Here is a 26350-nt window from a genome sequence, read left to right as displayed (position 1 = left end):
GTAAAGAAGGGGCCTTTACCTCCGCCGGTGATCAGAAGCCTGCGTCTCTAAATTCTTCCTAAGTCCCCTTGCTTAGGTGAGTCGGCTTACTCTGTACTTGCACTCTGTTGAAATCACTCTGTTGGTGATGCGTGTCCAAAATTTGCAGGACGCTGCTCGTGAGGCTCGTGGTGATGATTATTCTGTTGTTATTATTTGGTCGTGCTCTTGTTTTACCGCGAGAATTTCATTCACTTGGGTCTGAGAGTAAGGGTTGGGGAAATAGTGTCAATTATTTGAGGAGAGAAAGCTTAAAAGAACATAGCAGTCTGTCATGAAGAAAAACTAAAGTTTTCTTTTTTTCAAGATTGAGGTTAACATGTAAAATTGATTTGTATAGATCATTGTCTGAAAACAAAACCAGACACGATGATTAACTGAGTTGTCTGAAACCTGTTGCTGGAGAAACTTGGTTTTGAAGTACACTATTTTCATGTCAACTATTTTTATCATTCGTGAAACAAATTGTAGTTAGAGATATTGAGAGAGCAATGACTAACACTCTTTAGAAGGCACTGGGCAAACCTTGGACATACCCCAGGTGTTGGGTGGCAGTCTTCCTGTTCATAGTTAAGGGATCAATCGCTGACTGAAAACAGGACCTCATGATCGTCTAGATGACTTTTACAAAACCCTTCTGGAATAGAGACCCATGTAGATGTTCACTGAAGCTTCTCTCTTAAAGAAATTCTTTCCACTCCTGTGAAAGGTCTGTAGAAAACAGAGATGCTGCCAGTCAGCTTTCCGGGTGATACTTCAAAAGATCTTTTTCAAATTTGAGAACAGTTTTTATGTTGCCTATTTTCAATCGGATTCAGTCTGTAAAGTTAATAGGCACCTTAGTTTTCTCTGATATACAAAACGCTTAAATGAATGCCGTTAGCTAAAAAGTGAGGATTGTTACAAAATCATCCATTATAGTCTTACTGTGTACTTCTTGTCATTATCCTTTATTTAAATTTTAATGACATGTGATACTTCACTTGCTGATAATTAGATCTTAAATTTAAAGATCTTAGGATCAATTAATGACCCACCTACTCAATCTCCTGCAAATCAGTGGAAAGGGGGTGGAAACTGGTGATTTAATTTTTAAATCAAAATTCTTTTTCACGTTTAAACGTTTGTCTCTTGCTTTTATGATAACTACTGTAAAAAAAGGGACATCAGCGAGGTTATAAAGGTTTGGAGATTTCTAAGCTAAGTTTTTTAGGCACTTTTTTTTCATGCTTTTAAATTTAAAATAATATAGTTTATTTTTAAATTAAAACTAAAATATCCACCTGCATCATTTTCTTTATTAAACTTAGAATACCTTGAACATATTTTTGCAGTTGGCATTTTAAATAAATATTGCTGTTTTCTTTGAGGGGACTGTTTCCTTACTCTTCGTTTCTTTGTATATTTTTCAGAACGGCATTTTACAGACTTAACATAGGACTTTAAAAAAATCACAATATTAATTATGACATTAAAACTGTATTATCCCTGTGTATGAAAATTTATACAGGGAGGAAAGCATGACTTTAGGAACATGTATTACATTACTGATCATAGCTAATTGCTCTTAATCAGTAAAAAAAAAAAAAAGCATTTGTTTAAATAAGGATGTTTGCTACTATTCCTAATTATCAAGATGATTTTGTATTGGACAGTTGTATAAATAGCACAGCCGTGGAAACGCACACAAGTCTTAATAATACATTTCATTTAGTTTTCAAATTGTGAAGTGGTGTTTTACTGTCGGGAGAGTTTCATGAAAACAGTATTAAAATAATACTTTACAAATGTTTTATATATCCTGGCCTGTTACTTTTGCTTCTTTCATAGGGTTTGTATGTGCCCAATGAGCAGAACAGAAAATGCTGGTCATTCTAATTTGTGGATGTTCTGCTGAATTTACTATCGCTTGAACTTGGAAATATAGTCATGTCATAAAATGTGGCAAGTATACCGAAAGAAGTTTGGGGTTCCACTAAAAATAAATATCGGCTGTAAAGAATTTTTTAAAAATCCTAATCAAGAAAATGTTAAAAGTCACTGGCCTATGGATATAAACATGTGTCCCCCACCACCTTCAAAATTATTAAACTGAATTTCTAACTTGCTTTTATTTTTCCTAGCAGATCTCTGTACTGCTTTTGACCTCTTGAGCTGTTGCTTTCTCTCTTAAGGCCTATAAGCAACAAAAAGGGTGGTGATTTAAAAAGCTTAATCCTTTGAAACTGATCTAATTTGACTCCACAAAAATATAATAAGATCTGTAAATAACCACTTTGCAAGTATAGATAGCCCCAGTGTATCAAACTTCAGTTAGTGTCATAGCATTATAGATGAAAATTTTAAATTGAAGACTATTTTTAATACTCCCCGGCTTTGTCATTTACTATTTGTATTTTATTACAACACAGAGGTAGATTTAGGGGAGTTTTATGGCGTATCTTTCGAACTTATTCTAATTTTTATTTACCTAAACTACTGTAGGTTCTTGAAATCAGCTCAAATAAAGTAGACTGTATTTGGGGGGAAGCTTTTGGAGATGTGAAGACAACTATCACCAACAATAGTGTATACTTAAATTATTTTTTATTTTAAAAAACAGGTTTATATATTATTAGTATTTTTCTTCAACAGTCAATGTACACCTGTGTTTTAATAACAAATGTTTAACTCAGACTGTGAATGTTTACATTTTTAACTATTTTAATTGTTATAGTGAGACAAGTCATTTATCCTGTCTAACTCTCCGTTTCCTTATCAGTGTAAATGAGAAAAGTATTGGAATTATTGTTCCGTGCTCTCTTTTTTTGTATGATTGTAAGACTTTATCAGTAAATCTGTGTATCTTAAATGATTTGACCTTGTCCCTGAATTTAATTGAGCTAATTCTTCAACACATATGAATAGTTCACCCTAGTACTAATTTTGAGATTCTTGTTAACAATGAACAGAAGAAAATGCTTGCCATGTGGTGATCAATTTATCAGATGTTTCTGAAATAAGATATTTCATCATTATTCAGTTTAAACCTGTATTTCCTATTCTCTGGTGACTCCGGACAAAAATCAGCCCAAGAATTATTTTTGTCCTGTTGATAATATCTCTGTGAGTCCTGTGTAGACACAGTGTGTAGTCTTTCGTGTCCGTTTTTGCTTCTTCACGCATTTAGAAGGCGCAAGCTGTGCTTTTATTTGATGAAGTTTTAATCTTTACATATTTTTATGGCATATACTGTGAATACTTAATGTGTGTTTGTTTTATGCTGAGGCCTATGATCCTTCAGATCAAAAGACATTTTAGTGTCGCAGCTTAAAGAATAAATAGGGACCGTGCTTGTCCTAAAACATGGGGCTCCTTCTAAGAAGCCGTATCCAAAAACATAGGCTTTTAGCGACTTGAAAAGTGAACATGCCTCCTAGGAACCCACCAGTCTACTAGTAGGGACTCATTGGAAAATCATGTAATTAAGGGTGCATCGTCCAGACAATAAATTTTAAATTCTTCTTATGGGTTGTTTAAAAATCCATTCTATTGTGAACTGTCTCCTATGCAAGAAAGTAACGGCCTTGACTCTCAGCTTGAACCCCACTCTGTTCCCAGTTCACCTACAGAGGCCAACTGGGGACCTCATTAAAAGTACGAGGAGGCAGAGGACAAAGAAGGGTTGGACCATGCCTGTAGATGGGTGTTCCCCCTTTGCAGCTGGGGAGTGGGGAGCAGCCCTCATTACCATTCTCTTCATGGGTCTTCTCTGGCTTTCTCAGAGCCATGGCTACACCTTCAGCTATTCCAGTGACCAGGCCATTCTCAACTTGAAAGTCTTTTTGGGGATGGGTTTCCTTTCTGTACTGCGATTTTTCAGACATAAAGGAAAGAAATGAAGTCATCAGTTCATGCACCATGAATCATTTACAATGGAGATTTAAAACCGTAAGGGAGGATTTACACTCGATCCTATAAGTTTAGTTCAATTTGATTCAGTGTCTTAAGAAACAGTTTTTATTTCACTTCAGTGGGTTTTGTTTTTTTTTTTTTTTAGAAAATAAATTCATTGCTAGTTTTAACTGATTTTTTTTTTTTTAAGAAGCACTTCAATTCATGGATTCATCTAGAATTGTAATATGTGGATAAGACCCTTTGAGACACATTTCCTGACCTTCTGGGAAGAGTTCAGATTAGCATAGACCCGGGGTGTGAATTCTGCACAGATTACCGTAGATAAGGAGAAGGTAGCTAGGAGGGAGAGAGAAAATTAGGGAAATACCCTGAGTGGGAGTGTAAGAGGTCTGTGTGCACTCACTTCCCACACTCAGCGGGTTGCACAGTAATTGTACAGAGACCTGAATAGAAGGGGTTGGTTTCTAAGAATTTACCCTGTGCCTTGGTGACATCAGAAACTTTTAGGACAGCTTTGACTTCTAAAGTTGCTGCTTGGCACTGTCGCTGTCTCGGGCGCTCTAGGTTGCTTCCGGAGAGAGCCCCAGCAAGTGAACGGAGAGAGGATATTATCATCCTGTGTGTTTAAGAAATAATTACTGAATGATGAAGACTGCCTCGTGCAGCAGCGAGATGCTGGAAAGAACTCCTTCACCTTGACCCCACCCCACTGACCATCATTTCGCCTCCGCTGCCTGTGTCCTTTGAAAGTTTGGAGTCTGCCTTCAAAACGCCAATATTCCTAGCAGGGTTAATTCTTCAAGACATTATCAGCAAAAATTTGAGAGGTTAGTTTCCTGGTTTGCTTGCTACCTGCAGGCAAAGCTTTTAAGGAATAATAAGCACACTTGAAATATAAAGAGGGGATCAGGAGAAGGCAGAATAAAATTAAAGCGAGTCCTATCCCCAGTTCTCCATAAACCAGCCTTTATGAAACCAAATTTGAAAATAGTCACTTGAGATAGTGACACAAAAGGATATATTCTCCCACACAGGCATATTTTTTTCTCTTAAAAATCAACACAGGGGAATTCCCTGGCGGTTCAGTGGTTAGGACTCTGTGTTCTCATTGCCAGAGGCTGGGTTCAGTCCCTGGATGGGGAACTAAAATCCCACAAGCTGCACGGCCTGGCCTAAAAACCAAAATCAACATGTGTTGTAATTCTTCCTTGAACCATTTTTTCCTTCAGAAAAAACAAATCGTCATTCCTAAATGTCAGTTTAAGAAATTTATCAAATTTAAGGCTCTAGGAGTTGGTAGCTGGCTAGTATAATTAGATATATGACCATTACTTCTGACTATGTCTTCCTCTCTCTGGGACATTAGACAAATTATCTAGTCCCTTCTTGAGTTAGTTCTTCCAAACTTATAAGGTAGCTTTCTAACAGATTGAAATGAGAGGAATCTCTCAATCACATCATAAAAAGATATGCCAAAGATGTATAACTAATGCTTAAGACTTTGGCAAATCCTCAGATCATAAAATTTTATATATACTTTATTTTTCCTTTTATGTTTTTTGCCAAAAATGCTTCCAGGAAATCAATGTGTATCTGATGGAAATAGAAGCTTAGTAGCCACCTCAAAAGCAAGTTCATTAATTCTGTGAGTCAGCTGATAGGCAGTGTTGAACAGTTCAGTACAGGCCACCGTCATGGGTATAAGTCAGCATACTGCATGCTTGTCTGGTTCACTTTCCCACAGTGTTGCTGAAGTCTAAATCTACATCAGAGAATCCCTAAGTCCTACCGTACTTACTGTTGTTTTTTTCTGCCGGTTGATAATTACCTGGATTTTGTAAACAAGGTTTTGAGTGTGTATGGACAAGTACTTATACAAAATCTTTCTCTGTTTTATGTGGTGGATGAAGTTATGAAAGAGAACAAACGTGAATGGTGTGTATATATATATAAACACGAAGAAGACACTGTAGCAAATTATTTGCATATGTTCAGAAAATTCGGAAGAGTGAAGAAAACACCCAGGCCTTTGCCAATGTAGGATTACTACATGTTTTCCTAAAGCATTTGGAACTAATTAGAAATACCCTAGTTTTATTTAAAAGCAATATACTTTTAAACTTTGTTTTCCACAAGGTCCCAGTTTGTTGACTTTCAGGACGAGAGCAGTACAATGTCTACAAAAACATAGATTATTAATTTCTTGAAGCAGGACTGACTGGTTTTACTCATCTTTCTGTCTCCAGCACATAGCACAGTACTCACTAGGTACTTCATACATGCTTTTGAAAGAATCAAGAAATAAGTCTATGATAAAGAGTGGTCCTTGGAGCAGCAGCAGCAGTGTCTGGGAACTCGGTGGAAATGTAAATTCTCAGGCCCCACCCCAGACCAACTGAATCAGAAACTCTAGGGATAAGGCCTGATAATCTGTCTTTCGACAAGCCCTGCAGGGGATTCTCTCGTGTAGTGTGTGAGAACCTCTCACTGCCGCTGAGCCCCGTGTCCCATCTGAGAGCCTGGAGCCCAGTGCGCAGCGCAGTTAGTCCGGATTGTTCTCGCTCTTGCCTATAGTTAAGTCTCTTGATGTATTACCCTATAGGTAGTGATAGAAGCTCTTGAGATCACCCTGTCAGTTGGCTCTGTTGGTCTGACATTTTATTAGTTAGAGAGACTCAGTCTTGTTTTGGATAAGCTTGTGTCCGTAGAGGCTAGCCGGCTATCTGCTTAGTTGGAGAATCACTGATTCTCCTTACCTTAGCGTGGTTGCCAACAATCCCCAGTCTGTAAGTTCAGAGACTGGATTTTATACAGTATCTGAGGATGGTCTGGCCCTGGAGGACCCACATTAAACAGACTTACAAGAAGTAGATTTGTAAACTTCAGTTCCAGTTTCATAATCGTAGAAACTGTAGCAGTCCTAGTGATTGAGGATGATAGATTTTTTTTTTTTTTAATCCTAAAATTCTGTGATTCAGGAATTGAAGAAACTGGTTCTCTTATGTATAGCTGTTGTCATTATTACTTAGTTCCGCCTGCTAAAAAGGCAGTTGGGCAAAATATTGCACCATCTGCTGCTGTACCCCTACTTTGGAGATTTTTTTCCAAAGAGGTGGAGGATATAGGACAAGCCACATACATGAAGACTTTCATACAAGCATTGCTATAGGAACCAATATTTGGAAATAACTATTCAACAGCAGTGGAATGCTTAAGTAAATTATGATGTAATTAGTAGGTGGAATGTTATGTAATTGTCAGTGACAAATTGGAAAACTAGAGCAAACTTGAACACTATTTTTTAAAAAGTAACATAAAGAATGTATGTGCACCATTGATTGAAACCTTATATAAATGTGCATATGAAGGGACAATGCAAAAGTTATGAAAAAATGTATCTTATATTTTAAAATAGATATGGAAGGCTTTTTGTTTGTTCTTATGCTTTTCTCTCTTTTCCAGAGTTTAGCCATTAATATAAAATTACTTCTATACTTAAAAGCCTACATTTATTGCTTTTATTTTTTAGTACGTCTGTGACCCTGATCAGTAAAGATCAAGCAAAGAGTAAATTGAACATTGAGAACCCTCTAGCTGTTTTATTGCTTTTAAGCCATTGAAGATAATGTGAGACAGTACGTGAATTCTTTTCTGTTATATCCCGTTTTATTTCACACTTAGTTTTCTCTCACACATTGGGTTTCTCTGTACTCTGCGGGACTAGTCTCTGGGAGGAAAAGATACTCCATCTTTGTTACAGCCTCTTCATTTTTCTCAGTCATACATACGGTTTGATTTTGTTGATTCCTTTGGGCCTGTGCTCTATTTGATCTTTAGCATCCACCAAACAACAGCTATTTTAAACAATAGTTTCCTGAGTTATTTTACTTTCCAGCTATCCCCTTTTAAGTCTTTTTCTAAAAACTATGTATATCTATTATGGATTTTTTTTCCCCAAAAATTAAATAACCTCGGGATAGTTTGTCTTCTAACTCAGATAGAATTCTGAACTGGTAACCATAAATAGCTGATGCAGAAGCACAAGAGGGTAAACTTCTATTACAAATGGTTATTATGAGACCTTGATGTAATTTGTGATGAGTAGAGGTTTCCCAAAATCTTGTCAGACCTCAGCGTGAACACAGTAAAAGACAGACACACACAGCAATATATATGTGTATACTATCCACATCCACACACACACACACAGCAATGTCCTTTGAATTGAATACTTCTTCCTTTTTTCTGTTGCATTGCTCTAGAAAATCCCAGAGGGAAAATTAAATAATTTTGCCTTCAACTCAGATTACAGGTTACATTTTTCTTGTCACTTTCTTTGGAACTTCCTTTGAGAAATTTATATCAGCCTGATGCCTTTAGAATAGCCTTTATCTAAATGAAAACAAAGTTTTAAACGTTATTTTAGAAACTTTATATCAGGGATATTAGCTATTTCTCTCTTCTTTCCCCTCCCCTGCCACCATTTCTGATGATTTAATCCTTAATACGGCCCAAGGCAAACCTCAGCAGCTATCACAAACCTGGAGATGACCCTCCCACTCCCAAGAACAAATCGACAGAGAAGCTCCTTTTTAGTGAAGATTTATTTATCCAACAAAAATCTGTTGAGCTCCTACTTTGTGCCAAGAGCTGTTTTAGAGAAGGAGTTTAAAGCAGTGAACAAAACAGACAAGGATATCCCTCCTGACATTCATGAGTATTGTTATCTAGATTTAACGAGGGTGTTAGTGGGAGACATGATGACTAAGAGCAGGCAATAGTGTAACTCCTGCCTCGTGACCAGGCAGCGTTGCCAGGCCAGCCTGGAACTGGGTGGCTGTCTTTGAGTTAGATGTGAAGGAGGGGAACACCTGTGTCCTTGAATATTTTTCCTAAATCTCTTATATTATTTTAGCTTATACATACGTAGTATGTATCACACATAATGAATAATGTAATTATTGTGTTATTTCATTTCTCTCTTAGCAACAGAGTTTACTAGCAAAGGATATAAGGATGCATCTTTTGCTAATAAGCTGTTAACTTTTCTTGAAAATACAAATAATAGGATGCTGATTCACTTTGCAGAAGGAGTATTTATTTCATAGTCATTTCCAAACGGATATAGTTAAGTGGTTAACTATCCAAGTGAATTTAGTTCATAACCTTATTTATCAGAAAAATGAATTACGCCTAACAAAAATGTGAAACAAATTTCACTGAGAGTATCCCATTAAAATTTAAAAAAAAACAACAATACTTTTTTCCCCTGGGAAATAGTTAGCAACTTACCTTTTAAAAGCATATTTGGAAGTTTTAAATATTTAGAATATAATGTTTGAGTAAAAGGAGACCCTGCTCTTACTTCAAATGACTGTCCTTTAGTCAGTGTAAGTATTACAGCTATTTCAACTTCTGTACTCAAGACCCAGTTGTCCGATTACCATTTCAGTTCTGTTTTTAAATTCTCAGAAAATGTCTTACCACTTAGAGATAAATCCTAAATAACATGAAACTTTGGGGGAAACAAATGGTAAGGAAAATAGATTTTGAAGGAAGTTATATGAAGTTAAGTAGAATTAATATTTTCTCATATAGACATGGGATATTAGAGTGCATCTCAATGCAGATGTAACCAAAGCCTTCAGACATTACAAATTCCACTACAAGTTATTCAAAGCTCTGTGGACGTTTATCAGATGACCACTGGCTTTCCAGCACTAGGTTTCCTTATACAGGAAGCAAAATCTGCCCACCTGGTGACATGACTTTATAGCTGGTGGCCCAGTGCTTTTCAGATTGGGGAAGGGAATCAGAATCTAGCACCAGGCAGGCAAATAACCGAACTCAGTGAAAGTTAAGATTATTAAGTGACGGAACATAGCGCATTGGTATGACGTGTCTTTAGGCCATTCGAATGATTCGTGTGCCCTTGACCATGTGTGCATACCTGCTAGAACCATCTCTGATCCTGACGAAGCACCGCACATACGCACAAAGATTTTGGTTTTGCCCCACACAGTAAGTTTTAAGTGTCAGATGGATTTCTTTTGTCGCACAACATACTTATGAAATAATTCACCCTGGCCACTAGCTATTAAACTCAGAAAATGCAGACTAACTTTACTTTTAGCTGAAACATAATTGGAAGAGATTTACTCTGAAATGCAATTTAACACGTTCCAGATTCTATATTACTCATTGCATTTGCTGATTGTTTGCAGTCAGGTCTTACAAGTTTTATGTGCAAGTTCTGTACCAAGCAAAATTATGAATTCCTAGAGAGTAGAAATGAGCGTTGAGGATCTTTTTATTCTTCTCATGTGTACATGCCCTGCTTACCTTCCCTAATTCACAGCCCACAGCGCAGGGGACTGAGCACATTGTCATTACTTTATAAATGCTTTCAAACTTGGTTTGACTTTGAGGACTGCTTTGTGCTGTTTCATTGTGGGTTTCTTAGTGCTGCTCTTCTGCACATCTTTAGTTTGAAGTGAAAGTTGCTCAGTCATGTCTGGCTCTCTGTGACCCCATGGATTGTAGCCTACCTGGCTCCTTTGTCCATGTAATTTTCTCGGCAAGCATATTGGAGTAGGTCGCCATTCCCTTCTGTAGGGGATCTTCCCAACCCAGGGATCCAACCCAGGTCTCCTGCACTGCAGGCAGATTCTTTACTGATATTTAGGGAATTCCCTAAATTACTCGAAAAATGTTTATTTCTATTTTAACATTTTTGGTTACACAGAGTGATATGAAATTAATGCCAGAAGAAATTTCCATTTTGCTCTGCTAAAGCGAGCAAAATGGGATATGAAAGAGAAAAAAAAAATGTTAATTATAGACTTTAGCATTCTATGTTGGATCTTTTTCTTGTCCTGGTCAGAAGAACAGGTTTTAAATGGCCTGAGGGCCAGGGCGCCGTTTTTGCTTTCTTGTTTGAAGACTTCCAGTGGCAACTGTAGCAAATTCGGTTTAATACTACAGCAGGGAGAAAAGTTCCTACTGATGTAGGATCCAGAATGTTACTTAGATTTATTACTCATGCAGAAAATAAAACCGGTTCCCTTTCAAACATTGTGTCAATTGTTAGATAAAACACTACCTGGTCTCGGCCTATTCATTTGTTTATAATGTATAGAATAATTATATGCTCAGCTATTTCATATGTGCATCACAAGTATTATCACCATAATTGTTTAACAGTTAATCTCCTTTTACAAGGTAGATACACGTTTATAGCCACTTCAAATCAAAATACCAGGCAAAGGAACCGATTTACATATGAAAGCAAAGCAAACAGGCGAACATTTTTTTTTTCATGTGGCCCTGTGACCTCTCCGCATGCCCGCTTCTCTCCATAGGGCTGCATGTGTGCCTGGGGAATGAAGGTGGGAGTCTCTCAGCAAGAGATCAGTGCGAGCAGCTCGCACCCTCTCCACCCCTGGGCAGCCTGCCATCATCCTCCTGCCGCCACACCTGTTCATCTCCTACCAGGGCAAAGAGGTGTCCCATACCTACACCTGTGACACTGAGGAAGAAGCACATGGCAGGCAGGAGGCCACAACAGGAGGAAGGATAAGGACTGACCTGGGCCTGGAGCCGGCTCTCACTGAGGATCCAGACTTGAGCATCCTTCACTTGCGCCTCATTCACGCACAGCCAGACACAATGAGTTACGTCCAGGTTCAGTAGGCTGCAGGCACAAAGGGAGACAGCAAAGCTCCTAGACCTCAGAGTTTAGAAGCTATGTGAGTCGAAAAGGGGCAATGTTGAAGCAGTTAACCAAAAATCCAGATCAGTGTGTGGTGAGGGACTGGAGAAAGCAGAAACCAAGTGCTGCAAAAATTCCGAGAATGGCAAGATCAGTTGGACTGGAGGGGAAGCCCATGAAAAGCCTGTAGAGGAGATGGGCATTGGATTGTGTGTGGAAAATTGAGGAATTGACAGGATAAGCTTATGAAAAATCCAAAAGAGGGCTTAGATGTAGACATGTGGCTGATTCCCTCTGCTGTAAAGTAGAAATGAGCACAGCATTGTAAAGCAGCTGTACTCCAATAAAAATTAACTTTGGAAAAATGGAAAATGACTTTTAAATATACCAGAAAAGAAAAAGGAATCAAAATACAATTCCATTAATATGAAATACTCAGACTAGGCAGATTCATAGAGATAGAAAGCAAATTATTTGTTGCCAGGGCTTGGAGGCACAGGGGGCCAGGGGAGTGACTGCTTGATGGTGCGAGATTTCCTTCTGAGGAGATTAAGCTGTTTTAGAACTGGATAGAGGTGACAGTTGTATGACTTTAAGAATGTCCTAAGTATCATTGAACTGCACACTTCAGAACAGTTGATTTTATGTACGTGAATTTTACGCAGAAGCAAAAAAAGTTCAGGGCTTGAGACGGCGTAAGAGGAAGGGGAAAGAATTTCCAGGGCAAGAAAACGAAGCCTGGACTAGTGAATAAGCGCAGGCTTGGGAGGTCATTCTGCAGAGATCATCCCAGCGGAAGTGGGCTGTTCGAGGAGTGAGAAATGGGATTGGGTGTAGATTTCAGATGGGATGAGAAAGGTTCTGGGGTGTAGGCAAAGGAGTGTGGGCTTTATCTTGTAAGGACGGTTGGGATTCCAGGTCTTGGGGGGAAGAGTGAGATGATTTAATCAGAAGGTTCATTTGGCAGTAGTGTGCAGGGCAAGCAGCTAGGAGGCTATCGCAAAATCTGGACAGAGAGGGCCTGTCAGAACAGAAAGAGACAAAAGGAGAGGGCCGTTGTGAAGCAGCTTCTGGAGACGGCTCCTGCCCTGATGCTGCTCTGCTCATTGCCGGTTTCCGACTTGGTAAAAGGTAAGCGCAGATATGAGGATAAGCGTTTACAGACGTTTACGGTAGAAAACAAGCTTATGTTACCAAAAGGGAAGGGGGAGATGAATTAGGACTTTGAGACTAGTAGATACATATACTATGTATTTTGCAGTAGGAACTAGCAACTCACTCCAGGATTCTTGCCTGGAAAAATCCCATGAACAGAGGAGCCTGGTGGGCTACAGTCCATGGGGTTGGAAAGGGTCGGACTTGACTGAGTGACTGAGCACAGATCCAGTACTATATATAAAATAAACAATCAACAAGAACCTACTGTATAGCACAGGGAACTATAGTCAGTATCTTGTAGTAACTTATAGTGGAAAAGAATCTGAAAAAAGAATATATATGTCTGTATAATTAAATCACTTTGCCGTGCCCCTGAAAGTAACACAACATTGTGAATCCACTATATGTCAAATTTAAAAAATAAATGAAAAACATCATTAATGGGGGGAAAAAAAGTCTATATTGTCATGACACTGAGGCACATGCTTTTTTTTTGCATTTCATAAAAGGATCCACAACAGATTAAAAAGAAAAATGCCTTCATCCTGAGCTAGAACTCCACTGCCCTAAAGGACAGATGGACTGGACGTAGGGACTGGGTCTTGCAGGGCAGTCGGTAGCCGTGTCAGCAGTTTTATGGCCCATTTTTATGGCACTTTACCCTGCCACGCATCGTGCTGGCTCTCCATGAACAGTGAGCAAGGCAGGTTGCTCCTCTCCCTTATGGAGCTCCTAGGTCGTAGATTGTCAAAGGATTGCTAGAAATTAAAGGGAGGCATACGTGAGCTCAGTGTAAAGAAAAAAATCTCACAACTGCAGTTGTTCAAAGGTGGGGAGGGCTCTCGTGTGAGTGCCAAGTGCGCGCTTTTGTCAGTAGAGAGATTTAGGCAGAACCTGAATGGCTGTCTGTGAAGAGGTCTTATTTGATAGGAGAAATGAATCAGGGACCTTATAAAGTCCCTTCCAATGTGAAGGTGATTCTGTGTTCTGTAACATTAACTTAGAAAAACAGAGTTCTTTCTCTTTTTCTAAGGTGAAGTGTAGTTGATTGACAGTATTGTGTAAGTTTCGGGTATACAGCTAGTGGTTGCAGCATTTTTGCAGATGACGTTTCTCTTTCTTATTTGACCGTGTCGGAACAGCAACGCCTGCCATTCTCCTCATTACTTGTAATTATATTTCCCTAGATTTGCCTGCAAATTTGATTTTTAAACGTACCTGCGCAGTGAGTTCCACAGTTCTTTTTAAAGAAAGTACTGTTTTCAAATGCCTTTTCGACTGTCATTTATTCCCTGTTTTACTATTTGTGAAGTTCCTCTTCCATGTCACAGTTGCACAGGCAACGCAGATTTCTGCAGAAGCAAGTTACATAAATCACAGGCAGTCTGCTGACCCCTAAATCATTAGTCCCCACTCCTGTGGTGTAACGCAAAGGCCAAACAAGACCAGGCGCGGCTACCCGTGTGGGGAATGTCTCTGGGATTCCATTTTGGTGTGGATGAAAGCTCAAATAACTTTTGTTATTCAGCTTATTTCACTTAGTTATGACAGTCTCAAACTCTTGCTGTCAACATTTGAGCAGCTCAGATGAGCACAGATTGATTGTACTAGGGAGGATCCGGAGAACGGGACTCCTGTAGGAGTGATGCATGCCTGCTCAGCGCTAAGTCGTGTCCGACTCTTTGAGGCCCCACGGACTTTGGCCCCCCAGGCTCCTCTGTCCATGGGATTTTCCAAGCAAGGATACTAGAGCGGATTTGCCATTTCCTCCTCCTGGGAATCTTCCCAACCCAGGGATCGAACCCACATCTCCTGCCATCTCCTGCCTTGGCAGGTGAACTCCTGAGCCACCTGGGAAGCCCTGTATTCAATAAATATTTGTTGAGTGTTGTTCATCGAACAATATGGTGGACAAAGCACTTCACATGGGAAACTACTATAAACACAAGCACGAAAGTAAAGTGTGAGTTTAGAGAAAAAAAAACAAAGACAAGTTCCCGAAGGCAACAACATCCTTTTGTAATTACCAGTGTGAATACTTTTTGGCTCAGTAATTGTGGAGGCTTCTTAATTTCCACACAATATTTAAGATACCAGTGCTGGCCCTTTCTGAGTCTGTATCCACAGAGAGCAGCTGAGCTGAAATGGGAAAGGCCATTTCCTCTGGCTCTGCTTTCTGGGCCTCTCTGCCCCCGTCTCTTTCCTCCTTTCCTCCTTTCCACCCTCCCCCTGCCCCTCCATCCCTGCTCTTTCTGTTTGTTATTGTTTAGTTGCTCAGTCATGTCCAACCGTTTTTGTGACCCCATGGACAGTAGCCCGGAAGGCTCCTCTGTCCATGAGATTTCCCAGGTAAGAATACTGGGGTGGGTTGGCATTCCTCCTCCAGGGGCTCTTCCTGACTCAGGGCTCAAACCCACGTGTCCTGCATTGCCAGGTTACTCTAACTCTGTTCTTACTCCCCACCCCCCCCCCTTTTTTTTTTTTAAATATTCTGATGTTTTCCATATTCTGTCCCTTTTTTTCCTTCTTTTTCTGCTCTCTCATCTGATGGCCCTCTTCCTTTTCTCATTTCCCAGTTTCGAGTATCTCTCTTCTTGGTCCAGTCTCTTAAATACAGTATGGAAAAGGAATGTATTTTTAATCGACTAATCAAATAAGGACATAGGTATTTTTTTTTTCTTTATTGCAGTGTGATTGACATAACTGACATAAATTGACATAAATTTAAAATGTACATTCTGGTGATCTGAAATACCTGTGCATTGTGGAAGACTTCCCTCTGTTTGTTAGTTAACATCCATCACCTCACAAATACCTCTCTCTCCTTTATTTATCTATTTTTTCCTTTTTGGAGAGAACATGTAAGCTCTATGCTCTTCGGAAATTTTGATATAATACAGTGTTAACAGCTGTAGTCACCACGAGCACATTCAGGATTTTTCACTCCGAATGTAACGTGAGCAACATGCTTATGTTGCTCTTTCAAATATGAAATAAAATTGATTATCCCTTATAAATGGATTTTGATTGATTTTTTAAAAAATTAGTGAATCGCTAATCCTCAGATTTGGAGAAGGGGATCAACAGATCTTAAGTCATAATTCCTAGTAAAGCACCATAGCTTATTGAAATAGCTAATTGTCTTTAACAACTTTAGTTCCTCATTTTTCCACATGGTTCATGTATCAGATATATCATGGGATCCTTTAGCACCATCTAATTTTTTTAAATTACATCCTGATTTACACAGTTACACAAGAGCTGGAATATTTCTCTGTTTTGTTCATTGTTTATCCCCAGTGCCTAGAACACTGTTAACAAATGTCAGATGCTCAACAAATAATTGTTGCTTTTTTTTTTAAGTTTAGAAGTCTTGTTGTTTTTTTTTTAATATTTAGTTTTATTTATTTATTTGACTGTGGCGGGTCTTAGTTGTGGCTTGCAGGATCTTTGATGTTTGTTGGGGCGTGAAAGCTCTTGTTGCAGCATGTGGGATCTAGTTCCCTGACCAGGGATCAAACTCAGGCCCCCTGCGTTGGGAACACAGAGTCTTAGCCGGTGGACCACCAGGAAGTCCCTATTGCTTTTCACTTCAAATCTGCAGTTTCATTCTCCTTCCTAATCCTGAATAGGTATCATGACTTTTTGGAGTAATATTATTATTCACTGGGATAATAAAGATTGGTTTATAAATGTAACCATAGGATTTCATGTTTAGGTAATGCTTCCTTCCAGTTCAGTCTCCACTTCAGTCTGCTCCACAGTTTAAATCCTCAGCTAAACTGTCATTTACCCATCCTTCTAAAGGACTCTTCCTTAACTATCTCAGGCATCAAAAAAATAACCCAGCAATTGACAGTAATAGTTAATATTTACCAAGCCCTGATTCTATATCAGGCTCTATTTTAGGCACATTACATACATTGTCTCATTTTAGTCTGCCAGCAACCTGTTAAAGGTATACACTATTATCTCTATTTTGCAGATGAAGAAACAAGCACAGAGAGGTAAAAATAACCTGCCAGGTGATAAAACTAAGATCTGAACTCAGGCAGCCTAAACCCAGGCACCTTGTCTTGCACACGCTAACAAGAGTCTAATTTCCCAGTATTTAACTTGCCGGAGAATGAGATAACTACACCCCATACTACCAGCACCGTTCCACACCTAACAATTCCATCCGCAGAAGTGTACCTGTATTCAGAGGTACCCAAGGATTAGAGCCAAGCTTTTCAGTTGTTTTGGTTCCCTGCCAATTGGTTTATGTGTTAGAAGGAAGCAACCTGAAAGTACTTAGAATTGTTACTTGGGACAAAGTAAAGTAGATCACCAAATCTTTATATTCAGTAACTCCACCGTCACTGAAAACCAACCCCTCTTAGGAGATTTCTTTATTTCCATTTTTCCCTTTCTCTTAAATTCCTCTGCATTCAAATAAAGTCACTTGATTTTGTCACCTCAGGCTATAGACATCAATCTAATAGCCAGTTTTGAATGGGAATGTTATAAAAGTCTAGGGAAGGGTATGATTGGCTCATCTTGACTCTGGCTTCTCATGGAATCAGTCAGCAATTTGGGGGCAGAGAGGTCAGTGGCAGACCAGGTATTTAACTCAATGGGATAGAAATTAGTCATTTGGGAGCATTCATACACTTTCGCCTTCCCTCAGTGCACCAAAGAGACTTTTCATTTGAGAGCATCTTAGAGAAGGAAATGGCAACCCACTCCAGTATTCCTGCCTGGGAAATCCCACGGACAGAGGAGCCTGGTGGGCTGCAGTCCATGGGGCCCCAAAGAGTCGGACACGACTGAGCGACTTCACTTTCCTTCTTTTTCTTTTCTTTCCCCTGTCCCTTAGAATAGTTGATTTTACTAGGTCAGTTCCTGCATTTTTGGCAGGTATTGGAGAATGAGTAGAAAGGGGCTGGACATGAAAAGTTGGAGGAGATTTAAAGTTGCCACAGTTCTAAAGAGCTCGGACAGAGAGGAAGGCGAGATTGTGACATTACTGGGCTAGGGATGGAGGACATGTTGAGTTAGGAGGACTTTTGCTGAAGGAGATGCTTTGGAAAGCATAGGACATGAAAAAGTCAAAGGAAAGGGAGGTGAGAGGGTCTTCTGTGGTTTTGAGTTGAGCCTCCTTGAACGTCTGGTGACCCAGACGGTAAAGAATCTGCCTGCAGTGCAGGAGACCCGGGTTCAGTCCCTGGGTTGAGAGGATCCCCTGGAGAAGGGAATGGCAACTGCTCCAGTATTCTGGCCTGGAGAATTCCATGGACAGAGGAGCCTGGCGGGCTATAGTGCATGGGGTTGCAAAGAGTCAGACGTGACTTAGCGACTTTCACTTAACGGCGCACCATTGGGCAAATAGAATGAAACCAAGAAAAGCCTAATGGATTTATTAAGAAGGAGCCCACTTGTCACTTTTGCTTGAGTTTCAGTAGAAAGGTGGGTGGTGAAAGCCACACTGAAGTGGGTTGAGTGAAATAATAGAAAGTGAGAAAAATGTTCAAATACATTTGAAAACTAGTGAGCTAAATAGCTAAGCAGATTGTTATTGTTGATACTGTTGGGTTTTTTTCTGATTGCGGAGCTTACAGAACATATGCAATGTTAATGTACTTTATTAATCTCCAAAGATGAACAATATGTGCAGATTCTTTTCGTGGTGGAAGCTTTTCCACTGGAAAATCTTGAGGAATCTAGGTATCTATAGAACGCATATTTGGGGAGATGCTGCTGTAATCTTTCACAAATAAGATGATGTTGGCTGTAACTTTGAGATTAATACTCTTGTTTTTAAAGCTTCTTAGATCTCTAAGGAAATATTTTCAAGAATGAATGTTGAATTTTACCGGGTATTTTTCTGGTGGTTTTTGAGATAGTCATGTGGTTCCAGTGCTGGAACACATTATTCTAATAGGTTTTCCAATATCAAATCTTCTTTGTCTTTCTGAGATAAATTCAACTTTATTATGGTGTTTTATTCTTTTACTGTACTATTGGCATTTGCTCATTAGCATTTTATTTGTACATTAGTGTCAATATTAACAAGTGAAGTTGGTATTTTTGTTCTTGTTAGGTGTTGAAAATTAATTTGGTCACTCTTTTTCTTTCTACTCAGAAACAATTTTTGTAGCAAAAAGCATTTCTGCCTTGAACACTTGAAAAAAAATTATCAAGGCCCAGAGCTTCTTGGGGAAGTAATTCTTTGATAAGTTTTCAGTTGTTTCCATTTTTAATTATTTTCCTGTTTCTTAAGTCAGCCTTTACCATTTTCACCATTTCAGAGAGCGTAGAGCAAGTTGCAATATCATCTACTTAGATTCTGGTAGAAAGCTTGTCTCGGATAATAGAAAGGTGGATGGGTAGATGTGAACAGACCCTGTCTAGTGTGGGTTGTGTTGAAGTGGGAGGGGCTCGTCTGCTCTCTTCGCAGCCTCATTCTCTGGCTTACGTCGACGAGGAGAGAGATTTATGAATGAATGACTCTACACCAGTCTGCATTTAATTGATCAGACGGGGAGCATGAAAGAACTATAACCCTTGGTATATACTGCCCCCAGAATAGATCTAGTTTCTGCCCGATTATTACATTTTATGTCTGGAAACTACACCTTCTATGGCGCAGTGCAGTTCTAAATGGATACAGAGAGCGGATTACTGAGTTTACCAAAGAGAAGGGGCTTGAGAAAAAGTTAGAGAGACTTCCTGAAAGTCACAGAAACTGGCCCAGTTTTCTGTCTGGTCCAACTCTTAGGGCCGCAAGGTAGGAATATGTAGCAGTTTCCAGAGAGCTTAACTTTTTCCTGTCAATTTTTTTTTTTAATGAATTCATATGTATTTCAGGTGAGTGTCAAAAAAAGCTAATATGATTTAATCTTGGCCTGACGTCAACATTCTTTACTTTTTCAGATAGAGATTTTATTCAAATTTTTCTTTATCAATATTTCTTTCCTTGTGTTTTCACATATTTAAACCCTTTTTAGTTGACTTAAGGGTGAAAAAAGTCAAAGTGGTAATCCATTGTAGATAAGCTGTTTCTCACGTATTGATGTGGGGACTCCTTTCATTTTTCACTAACAGATGAGAGAGTGTTTCACATGCAGACTACATCGCTACAATACAGATCAACAGTCAGAAAGCAAAGCATGATGGTCTAAAACTCAGGCAAGTTAGCTCTGTCTGTGCCCCATGCTGAACACAAAATAGTTACCTTAACCATTGATACTGAGTTCACATTAGGAAGTTTTCAATTGCCAAACAGAAGTACTAACCAATGCTGGGGAAACAAATAGTCAAACAAAATACGTGGGCTGCAGTTTACATTCCTTTCATGCAGAAATAACAAAATGAGAAAACATTTTATGTTCATGATCCACTACGTTTATGCCTTTGTTCATGAGGTTCTCACCGCAAGTATACTGGGGTGGTTTGCTATTCCCTCCCCTGGGAAAGATTTCGGGCAGAAGGAGATGAGGGCCTCTGAGGATGAGACGACTGGAAGGCATCACCAATGCAATGAACATGAACTTGGGCAGACTTGGGGAGATGGTGAGGCCCAGGGAGGACTGGTGTTCTGCAGTCTATGGGGCTGCAAGGAGACATGACTGGGCCACTGAACAACAGCAACACATTCATGCCATTCATTGGGTGTAACAGATTAGTTTTTGCAAATTCCAGATGGAAGGGTGCAGAATTTTTTAAAAAAGGAAAGAAAAATGAGAATTAGGGGGAGGTTAGACTGGGCAGAATGTTGGGTCTGGCTGTGAAGGCCCTGATGATAAGGCTTTGCCACTGGGTGCTATTTTGTCTTTATGGAACACACAGCTATTCTCGGATCCCTGTGTCCTTTGTAAGAGCCAAGGATACACATTCTTAGACCTTTGGCATGATTACTCAATAATCTGCTCTCTGCGTCTTCCTTTTATAAATCTGTTCCACTGGGAAGGGACTTTGGGGGAGAATGGATACATGTATGTATAAGGCCAAATCCCTTTACTGTCCACCTGAAACTGTCCCAACATTACTAATTGGCTATACTCACAAATAAAATAAAAAGTTAAAAAAAATTTTTTTAAAGGCTCCATATGAAATGTGTGACGTCTCTTGTCTCTAAATGGCTGTTACACTTTTACTTTAGGTTAGCAGGCATGTGCCCTCTAGAACAAGCTTGTATTTTCATAAATGTCATCTTTGCTGTATATAACTTTTATCAATCACCTATCTTTTGAGGTTAGTAATCCTTTTAAGATCTAGTTTTTCTTAAGTCTGCTCAGCAACATAGGTGCGATTATCAATTCTGCATAAAAGATGGGTGAGACAAAGGACCTTGACTCATGATCAGTGACAGACTTGCCTTTTCAGGAAGATTCTCCATGATTTATGAGTCAGTCTGTTGTTTGCTTCTAGACAACACAAAGCGTTTTAAGCTCAGGGAAAGCAAACATTCAAGATGAAATCCAACAGAGGAAACACATGTATTTCTGCTTATCCATTTTGACAGCTGAGGTTGTCTAAGAATTTTGAATATGTGTGTATATTAAAAATCTTCTTTCTTTTCAGTTGTTCAGGTTTGAAAGAAGCCACAACATACAACTCTTAAGCCACAGACATACAAGAGGGACGTTTCCTTAAACAAGTGTCACTCCTGAACGGTAGGTAAACTCAGAACTTATTGTACTAAATTTGTATTTAAATGAATCTTAAAAAAAAAATACTGCGAATGCTTCATAGTATTTTATTGCAAAATTTCTTAGAGAGCTTTTATTTTGACTATCAGAATACTTTCTACTGTATAATCTACCAGTCAGTGAACAGAGGCCACAGTAACTTAACTTGTCTAAGACAAAACAAAGATAGGAAAGTGACCTAGAAGTTGAGAAAATAACTCAGATCCTTAGAAAATAAGTCTCAAGTACATTATGTTAGCTTCCTGTGTTAGTAGTTAAATTGAGAGAAAAATGAAAATATCTTGCCTGATTCCCTATAAGTCTTGCAGCCATGATGCCAGGTTACAGAGGAGAAAGTAGCTTAATTTATCCAATGCTCGGGTATATAAATTCTATCTGGCGTATTAAAATCCAGTGCTACAGTTATTTATTTTATTATTCAAATAATTCCAACTCCCAGTGACTAAGGCTGGAATAATTTGAACAATAACATTTTTAAGAACTACAGCTTTGGATTACGACCCCCATGTATATACGGTCATGTACGTACGTATGTATATGTATATACACACACACATGATTCTATACTGATATAAAGGGCTTCTCTGGTGGCTGAGATGGTGAAGAATCCACCTGCCAATGCAGGAGACACAAGTTTGATCCCTGGATCGGGAAGTTTCCCCTGGAGGAGGAAATGGCAACCCACTCCAGTATTCTTGCCGGGAGAATCCCATGGACAGAGGAGCCTGGTGGGCTACAGTCTGTGGGGTTGCAAAGAGTCAGACATGACTGAATGAGTAAGGCGCAAAACAAAATAAATGAATAACTGAATGATTAAGTAAATGGAAGGAAAAGTACTTTTCCGTACAGAAGAGTTTAAATTAGTAAACGTGAAAGGGATGAGGGAGACGAAAGTTTGCCTTCGGAGAACCCCAGCAGCAGTGACTGCTCCCGGCAGGGCCACTGACCAGTACTCAGAAGATGAGTGTCAGGAGGAGCAGAATATGGACACAGAACCTCAAAGTATCTCCCTCCAAATATTTATTAATTACAAAGAGAAAAGTAGTTACTTGATGGGGGAGAATCCTGGCAGAGCCCACTTCAACCAAGTAATCCAGGTCAATAGGTTTATATCCACAGTAATAAGACATATGGAAAAGGGCCCATCAGGTCCTCAGAATTCTTCCCCCACATCCATAACGGTAGTTGAACCTGAGACAGTGTTGGGCAAATCTAAACAGACATCCCACGAAGAACCTCAGCAGCGTTCTTCAACAGTGTCCAGGGCGTGAAAGACAAGGAAAGGCTGAGGCACTGTACGCTCAACTGCACTTCACTGTCTGTTAAGTATACCTCCCTAAAACTTACACTCAAGAAAAAGAAGAAAAAAGAGTGAGAAACTGGAGGAAATAAGGAGAAATAGCTACAGAACACAGTGTGGGATCCTGGATTGGGCCCTGCAACTGAGAAAGGGCGTGAGTGGAAAAACTGGTGAAATCCGAATAAAGCTGTTTACATTCTCGTGCCAACCCATTTATTAGTTTTCCTCGTCGGGCTGTGGTTGTAAAACGTTCACAGTAGGAAGCCCAGCACAAGTGACATGGAAACTGGATCTTTGCAATTTTCGGTCAACAAGATGAGACGTTCTTTCGAAGTTACGTTGGAGTCCCTCAGTAACCATTCTCATTAGAGTCTCACTGGTTTTCAGAGGGAGTTTCTGTTTGTTTGCCAACTTTAGAACCCTCTTCTCAAGGAGTACACCGTGAGCTCCTTCTTAGCCTTGTGCATGCGCAGAGCTTCCTTAGGCTCCACAGCCTTCCTCCCCACATAGTTCTTCAGCTCCACAGGCTTCCTCCTCAGGTGGTTCTCCAACCAGTTGCTTCCAGCCCCTAGAAAACCTGTGAGTCGGGGGAAACACCCACAAGGCTCTGCGTCCTCAGAAACCACCTCTTAGCGAAAATTTTAGCTGGCGATGGTCAGGGTGTGACTTCAGCGTGCAAACTAAGTCTGTGCCTCATTAATGATCTCTTGGTCCACCGTTCTTGATGCAAGACAGCATTGGAACGAGCCCGTAGAATTAGGAGCCCTATATTTGAATGGTGAAGATAAGAGAAGATCGCGCTGTTTTCAGGTAAAATGTCTAGGAGTTCTGTGAATACAAGGAATAATAAGGGAACTTTGATTCTTAAAGGAAGTCGATAGCTGTATTGTTTGCTTTGAAAATCAGTTTAACTGAAAAAAAAAAAACCAAAACAACAAAACACCAAAAAAAACAAAGCCAATTTAAAATCAAAAGACTAAACTCTTGAAAGACCAAGGAAGGGGCAGACTTGTACTCTGGCTTCTGAAAATGAGCATTTGGGCACGAAAAACAAAATACTAAGTGTTAGTTCTTCCCCGAAGGGTTTTTTGTCATCAGCTCTCTTGTGTGTTCAACCAATTTGGTAAACTACGCGAGTTCAGAAACCTTAAGAGAAACAAGAAGAAACTGAAGTGTCATCTAGAGCAGTCAGATTCGTAGCGATGGCAAGCATGCTGGTGCCCAGGAGCTGGGAGGGATGGGAATGGCAGTTCAGTGTTTAAAGGGAGCTCAGTTTCAGTCTGGGCAGATGAAGAAGTTTGGGATGGTAGTGATGGGCGCATAGCAGCGTGAATGCTGTTAGTGCCACAAAGCTGTACCTTTTTAAATGGTTAAAATGGTACATTTTTATGTAAGTGTATGTTTTACCAGCACTTTAAAAGGTGAAAAAATAAGTGGAAGTCTTTAGCAGTTCCACTCCCCTTCTTTCTAGGGTGCCCAGCTTTGAGCAGAATCTCTGCCTGGGGGTGTTTCTCCTTCTGAGGAATCTTCTTTAAACATCTAGAGATGATTTCCTGGACATCACTTACCAACCAGAAGGTTAAATGGCCCCGTACCCTAAGTGGTACAAGTAGGAAGGAACCTGGCACACAGGAAACTGGAGCGCTGGGTAGTCAGGAGAGTTGCTTTTGGGTTAATTTATAACTAAGACAAATGAATCTATAAAAAGAAGAAAAGCCCCATAAGAATTATGTTAACTGATGGCAAGGGAGAAAAAAGGGTTTAGATAAAAGATATCTGAACTCGTTTGGTCCCAGTGATTTTATGGCTAAGGAATTCAATTAGAGGTGTACCGGCCAGAGCAAATCGCAGTCCTGTAAATTACTAATAGGACCCCACGATCTTTATCGTTTTCTGTATGTGTTCACATGCAGGGTTCGGGCCTGCCCTCTGTAAATACACTTTCCGCTCAGCTATGCTGCTAGGTATGCACTCAGAGCTGCAGGGCTGGCACCCAGATAGGGTTCCGAAACCTTCAAGGTGGGGAGGTGGTATGAACAGAAATAAGATTAGGAACGAGGACAGATAAAATGACTTTGGCTGTTGAATTTGGGCCATTGGGTTTGTCTCATTTCACATTAAATTCTTTCAAGATGTTTTTGTTACTGAGAAGCTGTGAAATATTGTTTACAAGAAAAAGACCACCGGTAATCACACTATACTAAACTAAGGAGCTGCTGTTCTAACTTCTGCTTCTTTTCTTGCAGTTCTAGCTGACCTGTGTATGTTTTTAAATCACTAACAGTTATGCTTTATGTAGTATTTCTGCTTCTTTCCCTATTAGATTACGTATCTTTCTCCCTGTTTACCTGGCTTTCAGATGGCTTAATGACAACACGGTAGTTCATCATAGTGATATCACAGAATTTAGTAGGCCAGTTTTTAGGTGGCTTCTAATTTTCTAATTGTTAGACAGTTACTGTTTAGTCTTATCCAGTTACATACAGTGAGTGTCTTCACGCACATACGTCACTTTTCAAAAAAGTCATTTTCTTCAGATTGATTGCTTTAAGAGGAGTTCTGTGTTTAAGGTTTTGAGCAAATGTATTTACTCCTGCACTGTTCGTTTTTATGACATTTCACATTGCTCTGAGAATATATTAGCAGCAAATTGAACAAAGGCATATTTCCAGAGTGTGTGTTTAAATGATTTCTGTTCATTTGAATCTATTATCGTTTAGCTCCGGGTGTGTGTGTGTGTGTGTGCGTGCGTGCGTGTGTGTGTGTGTGTGTGTGTATGACAGACGAATGAGGGTGGAGAGTGAAGAGTTTCACTGGTTGTTTAGATATTAGAATAATATGGGCTTTGCGGTAGTTTCAGGGTTGTGTCGGGAGGTGTTGGTTTTGTTCTGGGTTAGGAAAAACCAACTTGGTTGCAGTGAAGTTGTAGATTATTTCCTGGGGCCGTGCCAAATTTAAATCAGATGTAAAGTCTGTGCTGTAGGTCCCTGTGGCCTTTAAGTCTGCATGTTGCTAGCTGTTATAAAGGAATGATGGCTTTTGAAAATGCAGGTTTAACTAAGTAGCGCTTCCAGAGAGATGGATACAGACGCTTTTTTAAGGGTTTATTTCAATCAGATATTTTAAATTGGTAGTTTGAATATTTGAAGGGAATAGTAATTTTAGGATAAAGATATAATGATAAGAGAAAATTTTAAGATACAAAATTATATGTTTAAAATGTATTACAACGAGTAGAAAAAGGATATTGGTGATTGTCTTTCCTTTTTATTCTAAACTCTCATTTGGGGGTTAAATGTAACAGTTAATGATGTGAAATAGAGATTACAGCTTTTTAACTATAATGCAGTGTAATATACATTTTACTATCAAATAAGCAACATAATAACAACAATAAAGATCATGTAAAGAAAAAGATTATCTATAATCAACATCTTTATTGAAACTAATTTCTACAAGTTGCTTTCCTGTTCTTAATAAATAGACACACATTTATGTATGTTTATATAGAATTTGAGAAAGAAAATATACTATTCCTGACCCTCGATGTTT

General features: G+C 39.3%; 1 protein-coding gene across 11 annotated transcripts in view; it reads left to right on the top strand.

Annotated features, from left to right (window-relative positions):
* The window catches only part of PPARG (peroxisome proliferator activated receptor gamma), a 122748-nt gene that overhangs the window by 980 nt on the left and 95418 nt on the right, over positions 1-26350 (top strand). For 5 of the 11 annotated variants that reach the window (XM_015102096.4, XM_060402029.1, XM_060402028.1 and 2 more), the window contains exon 2: positions 21371-21462. The gene's annotated coding sequence lies outside the window, so the exon portion shown is untranslated. Of the gene's footprint in view, positions 1-9; positions 12779-21370; positions 21463-26350 lie in introns of those variants that run through there. The other 6 variants (XM_027957555.2, XM_042235732.1, XM_042235731.1 and 3 more) reach the window with 3 other exon arrangements.

Source organism: Ovis aries, chromosome 19 (assembly GCF_016772045.2).
Source record: "Ovis aries strain OAR_USU_Benz2616 breed Rambouillet chromosome 19, ARS-UI_Ramb_v3.0, whole genome shotgun sequence".
Lineage (NCBI taxonomy): Eukaryota > Metazoa > Chordata > Mammalia > Artiodactyla > Bovidae > Ovis > Ovis aries.
The sequence above is the reverse complement of the archived record's forward strand: the minus strand, read 5'-3'. Positions and strand labels throughout refer to the sequence as shown.